Source organism: Numenius arquata, chromosome W (assembly GCF_964106895.1).
Source record: "Numenius arquata chromosome W, bNumArq3.hap1.1, whole genome shotgun sequence".
Classification (NCBI taxonomy): domain Eukaryota; kingdom Metazoa; phylum Chordata; class Aves; order Charadriiformes; family Scolopacidae; genus Numenius; species Numenius arquata.
Genome location: NC_133615.1, coordinates 33,584,646 through 33,594,634, shown reverse-complemented (window position 1 = coordinate 33,594,634; position 9,989 = coordinate 33,584,646).

Sequence of the window (9,989 nt, the reverse complement as noted above, 5' to 3'; positions counted from 1 at the left end):
TTAATCACCATTTGATTGCCATTGGATTGTCATTCAGTCATCAATTAATTACCATTTGATCATCGTTTGATCATTAATAAAACCCTTTTAGTTAACCCCATAACGATGACTTCTCTTAATAATTCACCTGTGACAGCTACATGACAAACTGGGATAGCCTGTACACAGGAAGGTCATGCTGAGTGACGTCCCCTTGTTTGAGGATCTGCTACATGTTAATATATGTATCATCCTCCTGTCTGAGGGGAAAAAAAGGTTTGGGGGATTTCTTAATTCAAACAACTGTCTTAGATATCCCAAGACCTGTTTCCTCCTTTTAAGGAAGTCAGGAAGGTATTTGGGGTGAGAACTTCTGTAAATTTTGTTGTACACTGTATAACCATGGCCACAGCTGTCAATATTATTGCTGGCTCTGCTTGTCTCACGACTGTGCAGTTAACTTGGGAACAAGGATAAGGTGCCCCAGCTGCAGGCTGTTGTACAAATGCACTGGGAACTACTAAATAACAAGAACGGTGAGGAGGAGTAGCTCGTGTTGACCGATTCACCAGTGAACCTTGTTCACGATGAAAATGACTGGCACCCTCTGGCAGGGGCAACCTTTAGATATTTATACTACACGACACAGCAAAAGATGAACCACCTAAAGAGAGCGCACACCCATAATGACGAAGAAAGAGCCTTTCTGGGTACCTGGTGTTCCTCAGAACTGAACAAGGCTTTGGAGGAGGGCTACAGGATTTTTGACGTCTGTGAGATTCGGCATTTTGAACAGAGAGTCTTTTCTCAGATTATATAAAACTCCACCTCCACCAGAAGTAGGATGTTTCAGGCTACCCAGGCTGGTGCACAAATGGTGACAAAAAAAGCTAAATATGTTGAAGGTTACAGGCAGAAAGGAGATGTCATTTTGCAGCCCGAACATATGAAAAAAACCTCTGCCAGATGCCAAATTGCAAAACTATTCTTAAATTCTCTGTGGGGAAAATGACAGAGATCCAACCTACCCAACACCACCATTGTAAGAGAACCAGATGAGTTGTACGCTTACTGCTTTTCTCCAGCTTATGATGTGTCTTGTGATTCTATTGATGAGGGGACAGCCACTGTCCCATAGAAGCATGCCAAAGGATGTATGACCCTGGAGCGCAACACTAACATTTTTATAGCTTTCTTCACCACTGCATATGTGTGCCTAGAGCTTTATGATCTCTTAGATGCCCTGCAAGACAGTTGCCTTTATCATGACACAGACCCTGTGTTGTGGTTTAACCCCAGTCGGCAACTAAGCACCACACAGCTGCTCGCTCACCCCCCCCCCCGGTGCGATGGGGGAGAGAATCAGAAGGGTAAAAAGTGAGACAACTCGTGGCTTGAGATAAAGACAGTTTAAATAGGCAAAGCAAAAGCCGCGCACGCAAGCAAAGAAAAATAAGGAATTCATTCACTACTTCTCTGCTGCTAAACTCATTGCAAAGCAGAGCCAAATGCCTGTCTGGGCAATTTCTCTGAGCGCAGCCACCACCGTGCCCGTGCTGCCAGGAAGCATCCTCTGGCAGCAGCTGTCGCCTGCTGCTTGGGTGGGTAGCCCTTCCTGCTGGGCTGAGGCCCTGCTGGTTGCACTTGTGTTGCCTGGGGTGAGGCTCTGCCTGCTCGCCTGCCGCTGCTCACCATGAGCACTGGGCAGGTTGTGCCCTTGCTGCTGCCCAAGGTGCTCTCTGTCTTCTTCTATGGGATGTGCTCCTTCATCGTTGTGCTAGTGAACAAGGCCACCTGCCTACAGGTGAGGGGGCCTGCCTGGGGCACGGGGGGCCTACCAGAGACAGCTGTGGCAGCAGAGATTGTAGACATTGTGTATATTTATGCATATAACATACAGGATAACTGCAGGAATTATATACACATAATAATGCATTTATTGTGGGGTAGCCCTTCAGTCATATTTTCATCAGTCAGGGTGTGATAACTTCCTGTGGGGTTGACCACAGTGCCAAATGGTTCACACTCTGCCAAAGGCTCCCCAGCACCAAAGGTTGAATGCAGCCTGCCCCTGCACAGCCCCAAGCAGTTAGCTGGAGGAGGCCTGCACTTTGTACTCACATGGGTTACTTAACTAAGCATGAGGTAAAAAAATGAAGTGGTGGTTGGGTGTAGCCCAAATTACTTATTTATACGGGCTTTGGTTGTGCTCTAAAGAAAGAGGGACGTTGCTTTCCAGTGCAATGGCTTGTGGGGTGCAACTGGCTGAAGTGAGGCTCTGCTGAGATCCAAACAGCACAGCATTTTTTTCTTTTCCTTAAGTTTCTCAAGGGAGACACTGATATCTGATGTCCCACAGATGGAATGGGCTACATAACCAAATAGAAACCTTTACCTCCTTTTGACTCTACAGCTGCAGAAGAATTTCTAGCTGAGATGCAGATGCTATGTCAAGGAGTTCTGTTGCTCTTTTTATACCTGCAGGAGAAAAGCTGTCAGGCTACACAGTTCAAAGTGTTTTCCTAGTCAGGATAAACCAGTGTTACTCAAGAGCCACTTTTCTCATTGCAAAGGCAAGTTTTCTTTTGCTCAAAAAGAAAAACATGGGTGTACCTTCTGTCAGAGAAATGGTTTCATTAATGTTTTTATAATCCTAAAACATTTATTTGGTTTGAGTTGTATAGTATGGTAATTAACTGGTAAACTGTCACAGACTTTTAAAAAACAGTAATTTCAAATGATTTATTGAGAACGGGGTCAGTCTCTTCAATTTAAGATCTGATTTATGTCTAATATATACTACTTCTGAAAAACAGTCTGATAGCAACGTTCTTTGCAGGCATATTTTGGAAATATGTAAATCTTTTCCCCTAAAATCTGTTATTATTTTGAACGTTGAGAGTGGTATTTTGCTGATCAAACCATTAAAACCCTTTAGTGAAGTGGAGGTTCCTCTAACAATTCCTGACAAAATAATGTACTTGAAGTCACAAGAAAGAATTCGTCGTTGATGGAGAATTTGTTGTTGTTGTCCCTTTATCTCCCGAATTGTAGCCCATGTTTTTTTACTATGGGAATCTTCTAAATTCCTGCTTATATTATATTCCTGCACAATAATTCCACACCATGCTGAAGGTCCCAGTCCTACAGAGAAGCTCACTAACACAGAACCCAGGGATACTGATTTATTTAGAAAGCAAGATCAAATGTGGAAGTAAATAGGCCTAGCTTAAGTAAAAGAATCTAGAGCGAGTTTGATTGGACAAGGCCCCAAGCAACCTGCTGTAGCTGACCCTGCTTTGAGCAGGGGGGGGCTGGACTAAACGATCTCCAAAGGTCCCTTCCTACCCCAGCTGTACTGCCAGTCTGTGAAGTTAGCGTGGTTTTGTTAGCATAGTAATCTTTACACCAGTGATAATACAGGAAGATCATCACAGCTGTTATCTTCTATATGGAAAGGAAGGATTAGTACCATGATTTGAAGAGCCTCCAGATCTCATGGGCAAAACCTCTGCTCAGTCAGATGTAAAAGTAGTTCTTTCTTAATAAAAATATATTTGTTAAAAGCTAGTTAATGTTTACTTACTGATAGACTAGACGGGCAGTTGCTTGCATAACAGGAATTTTCTTCCAACATGGACCACAACAATGTGCCAAATTCCAAGGAGTAAATTCAAAGTTTAAGCATGCTGCACTCTAAAATAATTAGCATGGGCTCAGTCATGGTATATGGCTTCCAGTTCCAGAAGTCACACAATGACAACTTGAGGCTCTCTGCATACTCCATCGAACAGCGTAGACATGCCTTTAGCTTGGCAGCTGGTAACTGTGTGAGCCGATGCAGGCAGGACGCAGGAACAACCACAAAACCACGGATTAAAGGCAAAGACAAAATTTAACCTCAGTACCTCATGGATTGGGGAATCTCCGAAGCAGCACCCGGGCAGAGGCAAGCAAGCAGGGGACTCAGGCACCGCGGAGCGAGAGAAAGTCCTTATTAGCAAGAGAGTCCTTGTTAGCAAGAGAGTCCTTGTTAGCAAGGGAGTGAGAGAGTGAGAGAGCGAGAGAGCTCCCACTTGCTGTTCTGGCCTGTATTTCAAGGGTTCAGGCAGGCAGAGTTTTCCGCTGTGCTTTGATCTCTTCAGCAGCAGGGCAGGAATCTCGGGCATGTTCGATAAGGTGCCCCTGAGTCCATCCCAGGCCTACGTTATCTAAGTGCAGATGTTCTACTTGTTGAGCACGCAAAACTAAACAACAATTAGTGTGATATATGTGTTTTCCAGCACCCCACATGCGAGTCACTTGAGCGTATTTACAGTCCTCCTCGCCAATCTTCCGGTACTTTCCCACATTCCACCCCCTCCCTCAAGAGACCGCTTCTGCTGGGGTTGACAAAGCTGGAGATGTTCATTTAGGCTTGCGGGGTGTAGTACAGACTAATTTACAGAGACAATAAACATATATAGAAAAAGGAATAAACATATCTGTACAATAATGCTTTGAATCAGGCATCCCGTTCCTCCTGAATTAAACCCCTCAGCCAGCCAGGCACCACCAGCAGGTTGTTCCGTTTGATGCATTCAGGCCTGGAGAATGTTGGTTGTTGTGCTCTGGGCTGGCTGTTTCATCAGTTACACTGAAGCAACAGGTTTTCAAAGTCGAAGCAGCGTTTCTGGTGTCCAGGGAGGAAACAGTCTACCGTCAGTCAATTTCGTAATGTTCATTGGCACATAGCCGTTACCTACTCAGAAAAGACAGCAATGAGACATTAATATCAAAGTCACTTAGCACAGTATAATTCTATGATACAGCTGCTGGTGTTGATGCACCACTGAAACAAGTTGTCTAAAGATCTGCAGCTGTTAACCTTCCCTTAATATAAAAGGCAGATGAGTTAGTTGCAGTAGAGGCTAACCAAATCTAAGTGTTTACATAATGATTTTGCAGAGATGTATCCAGGGCATGTCCTTGTAGTACTAGACTGCAAAGCACAATGAGACAACCTGTGACAGGGGAGGAAAACAGCAGTGGCATCTCCTTCCAGTGATACATACGTGCTGCTACAGCTCCTTCGGCTAATATTACTCCAGGTTTGATAACCTGATGTGGGGTAATTGCCCACACGGATTGTAGAGCTATGGCTTGTGCTTTTCCAGACTGAACTTCAATTCGATGTTGGGTTTGGGACACCAATAACACCGTTCCAATGCTATCTCCTCTAGATAAGGCACAGGTATTCATCAAAGACACCTGAAATAATACAAAAACTCAAGAATCTGATATTAACAAAGGATGTAAAATAAGAGGAGAAGTTGGGTTATGATGTATAGGGGAACCTTGTAATGCCTTGGACCAAAACCCTACAGGTTCTTTCTGATTTTTCATCCCAGTCATCTGCCACAATCCTGAGACTGTATCATCTGGAATTGTTACTAATTCAAACGAATATCCTTGCTTAGGAGTGTATAATTGTGCATGCTCAATCAAAGCATCTTTGCAGGCATCAAAGGCTTCTTATTGTTGCTTGGTCCCCTGCCAGACAACTTTCTTCCTAGTTAATTTCTGCCAAAGGCACATTAATATGACCAAATGAGGCATAAAAGTTCTCCAATACCCTAAAAGTCCTCCAAAGGTCTGTGACTGTTTTACTGTGATTGGTACGGGAAATGGCTGCATTGTTTGCTGTACCTGAACTGGTATTTTTCTGATCTGTCCTTGCCAAACTATTCTCAAAAATTGTAGAGTAGCACTATGGCCCTGTATTTTCTTTGGATTATTTGCCCAACCTCGGTCCTGCAAATGCACTTTTAGCAATTTGGCAGCTGCTTCACTTTCTTGTTGTGACTCTGCCATAATCAATTGATCATCAATATAATGGTAAACAGTAACTGTACCCGACCACACTGCTAAATCAGCTGCTATCATCAGGTGGCAAATGGAGGGACTGAGTTAGCATCCCTGAGGCAATACTTGTAAAGTATATTGCTTTTGTTGCCGGGTAACATCTTGCACTGAGGTGTCAGGCGGGGTGGAGGGGGGACGCGGAGTTGGTGGTGGGGCTGGGGGCGGTTGACTTTTTTGCATAAACGCTAACTTTTGCCACCGGGGAAACATTTCTGATGTTGTGATCCCATGTCTTTCTGGTTGTGGGATACCAACTTGTACAAAATCATTCCACATTTGTTTCCTTGTCACCTGTGCTGTAACTCCTTTCTGTTTTGCTGACTCTCCTTTCTGTTTTGCTGACTCTCCTTTATTCACCACTCACAAAGAGGGTCCCGAAATCACAGCCCCAATTTCCCTCAAGGTATTTGCTAGGGCGCCTACATTACCCATAGCATTTGTCACTGCTGGTATAATCATGGGGTTTAGTGAGGCAGGCGCTCCTCTCAAAAACTGCATTTTGATACTTTTTGTCACTGCTCCACTGTCCGGATTGGATCCTGTAACCAACACATGAGCCGTCCTCATCTGCTGCACCAAATTAATACCTTCCTCCATTATACACCAGTTTCCGAGGGACGACACTAATTCAACAGGTTCTGTATATGCTGCTAAAACTGCTGCACACAACCACTGATACGACATCGGGGCAATAATGTCTCACCTGTCAGGACCTCTGACATTTTGCAGCTGAACATTTCCTTATTGTATCTGATCATCAGTCTTTTTCACTCACTGATAAATGGATAGAAGCAGCTCCATTATCCCATTCTTGCAAAATCCATGACAGTATGCCTTCCCCACTCTTGCTGATAGATCTCTAAAAATTCCCTTAACTCTTTCAGAGTATAAGTATGCATGATCTGCACTCCTCTGTCTGCTCGTTCCTGCTCCCCCCTCATTTGTATGAGGGGTCATGCTTCCACCACCTCAAAGCTTTTTAAGTCTGGATCAAATTCAAACTCAATCTCAGAGTCTGAGGATTCACTCCAAATATTTTCATCCCATTCCTCGGGATCCCATGACTGTTTTGTAATGAGAGCATGAACTTGGGAAATCAAGAGCTTATTTTTCCCATATTTGTCCCTTTGTTTATTAACAATACACGCTACCAACCGGTCTACATTATCTTGCATCTCCTAGCACCACTCTGCTTGAACCGTCATTACTTCTTGCGCAATCACCTTTGCATCTTGTAAACTCCTTTTTTCCTTTTTCTCTCACTTTACTACTGTCATAGTTTTGGCTGGATTGGCCAATCAGAATGACAGATGGCCCCTCCCTCTCCCCTCTAAGGAAAAGAGATGAGAGGAAGAGATAAAGAGACTTATGAGCTTAGAAAAAGACTAAACTACTTCAATGAAAATATTAATCAGTAATGAAATACTAAATAATAATAAGAAAATGAAAAAAAAAGTATACATTATATACAAAACCATATCAACCTCCCAGGATGACGATCAAGTCACCAGCAGGCACAGGGAAAAATCCCAGACTGGACTCAGCGACAGACAGGAGCTGGAATCCAGATCTGGAGTCAGGAATGCTCGGATCGGGATCAAAGGCAGACGAACATACAGGGTCTTCCTCAGACGCCGGCCACTGAAGAAAAAGACCTGACCCTTTGATCCCTCAGCTTTTATACTGAGCATGGGGCAGATGGGATGGAATACCCTGTTGGTCAGTTTTGGGTCACCTGTCCTGTCCGCTCCTCCCTACAGGTGTGACCCCTCTACGCTTTTCTGCTTCTGACCCTCCAACGAGGCAAAAAATGAAGTTAGCTGACCTTCATTGTTATAGCAATAAGTATAAGCAAGAGCCTCTTTGCATACCATTCCTTGGCATTAACTATAAACATAGGTCTTATCACTCTGAGAGCAAACATTTTCTGCACAATATGCTTTTAATTTCAGAGAGTTAGAAGAGGCTTAGCTAAAAAGTCAAATCACTGAACAGAAAATTGGTTCTGTGTCTTGTGTCTTCCACCTCCTTTTTTAAGCATATCATTTTCAATTTCACTTCTTGAATTAGATACACTGAATCATAGAATGGTTTGGGTTGGAAGGGACCTTAAAGATCATCTAGTTCCAACCCCCCTGCCATGGGCAGGGACACCTCCCACTAGACCAGGTTGCTCAAAGCCCCATCCAGCCTGGCCTTGAACACCTCCAGGGATGGGGCAGCCACAACCTCTCTGGACTACCTGTTCCAGTGTCTCACCACCCTCACAGTAAAGAATTTCTTCCCAACAGCTAATCTACTCTGTTTCTGTTTAAAACCATTACCCCTTGTCTTATCACTACACTCCCTGATAAAGAGTCCTCATCTCTCCTGTAGGCCCCCTGGAAGACCGTTATAAGGTCTCTCCAGAGCCCTCTCTTCTCCAGGCTGAACAACCCCAACTCTCTCAGCTTGTCTTCATAGGAGAGGTGCTCCAGCCCTCTGATCATCTTTGCGGCCCTCCGCTGGACCCTCTCCAACAGGTCCATGTCCTTCTTATGTTGGGGGCTCCAGAGCTGAACGCAGTACTCCAGGTGGGGTCTCACGAGAGCAGAGTAGAGGGGCAGAATCATCTCCCTTGACCTGCTGATCACGCTTCTTTTGATGTATTTCAGGATGCAGTTGACTTTGTGGGCTGCGAGCGCACATTGACAACTCATGTTGAGCTTCTCATCCACCAACATCCCCAAGTCCTTCTCCTCAGGGCTGTTCTCCAGCCATTCTCCACCAAACCTGTATTTGTGCCTGGGATTGCCGTGACCCAGGTGCAGGACCCTGCACTTGGCCTGGCTGAACTTCATGAGGTTTGCACGGGCCCACCTCTCAAGCCTGTCCAGGTCCCTCTGGATGGCATCCCTCCCCTCCAGCGTGTCTACCGCTCCACACAGCTTGATGTCATCAACAAACTTGCTGAGGGTGTACTCAATCCCACTGTCCATATCGCCAACAAAGATGTTGAACAGCACTGGTCCCAGTACTGACCCCTAAGGAACACCACTCATCACTGGCTGCCACTTGGACATCAAGCCATTGACAGCAATTCTTTTAGTGCAATTCTTTTAGTTCCTTATCCACCAAGTGGTCCATCCATCAAATCCATGTCTCTCCAATTTAGAGACCAGGATGTCATGAGGGACAGTGTCAAAGGCTTTGCACAAGTCCAGGTAGATGATGTCAGTTGCTCTTCCCCTATCTACCAGTGCTGTAACCCTGTCACAGAAGGCCACCAAATTTGTCAGGCACAATTTGCCCTTAATGAAGCCATGTTGGTTGGCTGTCACCGATCACCTCCTTATTTTCCATGTGGATAGCAGAGTTTCCAGGAGGATCTGCTCCATGATCTTGCTGGGCACAGAGGTGAGACTGATCAGCCTGTAGTTCCCTGGGTCTTCCTTTTTCCCTTTTTAAAAATGGGGGTTATGTTTCCCCTTTTCCAGTCAGTGGGAACTTCACCAAACTGCCGTGACTTCTCAAATATCATGGCTAGTGGCCTGGCAACTTCATTTGCCAATTCCCATGGATGAATCTCATCAGGTCCCATGGACTTATGCACTTTCAGGTTCCTCAGCTTGTCTCAAACCTGGCCTTCTCCTACAGTGGGCGGTACCTCATTCTCCCAGTCCCTGTCTTTGCCTTCTGTGACTTGGGTGGTGTGGCTAGAGCCCTTACCAGTGAAGACCAAGACAAAAAAGTTGTTGAGTCCCTCAGCCTTGTCCATGTCCTGGGTCACCAGGTCTCCCGTTTCCTTCTGGAGCGGGCCCACATTTTCTCTAGTCTTCCTTTTACCACTGACATGCCTTTAGGAGCTTTTCTTGTTGCCCTTGATGTCCCTGGCTAGATTTAACTCTATCTGGGCTTTAGCTTGCCTAACCTGATCCCTGGCTGCTCAGACAATTTCTCTGTATTCCTCCCAGGCTACCCGTCCTTGCTTCCACCCTCTGTAGGCTTCCTTTTTCTATTTGAGTTTGACCAGGAGCTCCTTGTTCATCCATGCAGGTGTCCTGGCGTTTTTGCCTGACTTCCTCTTTGTTGTGATACACAGCTCCTGAGCTTGGAGGAGGTGGTCC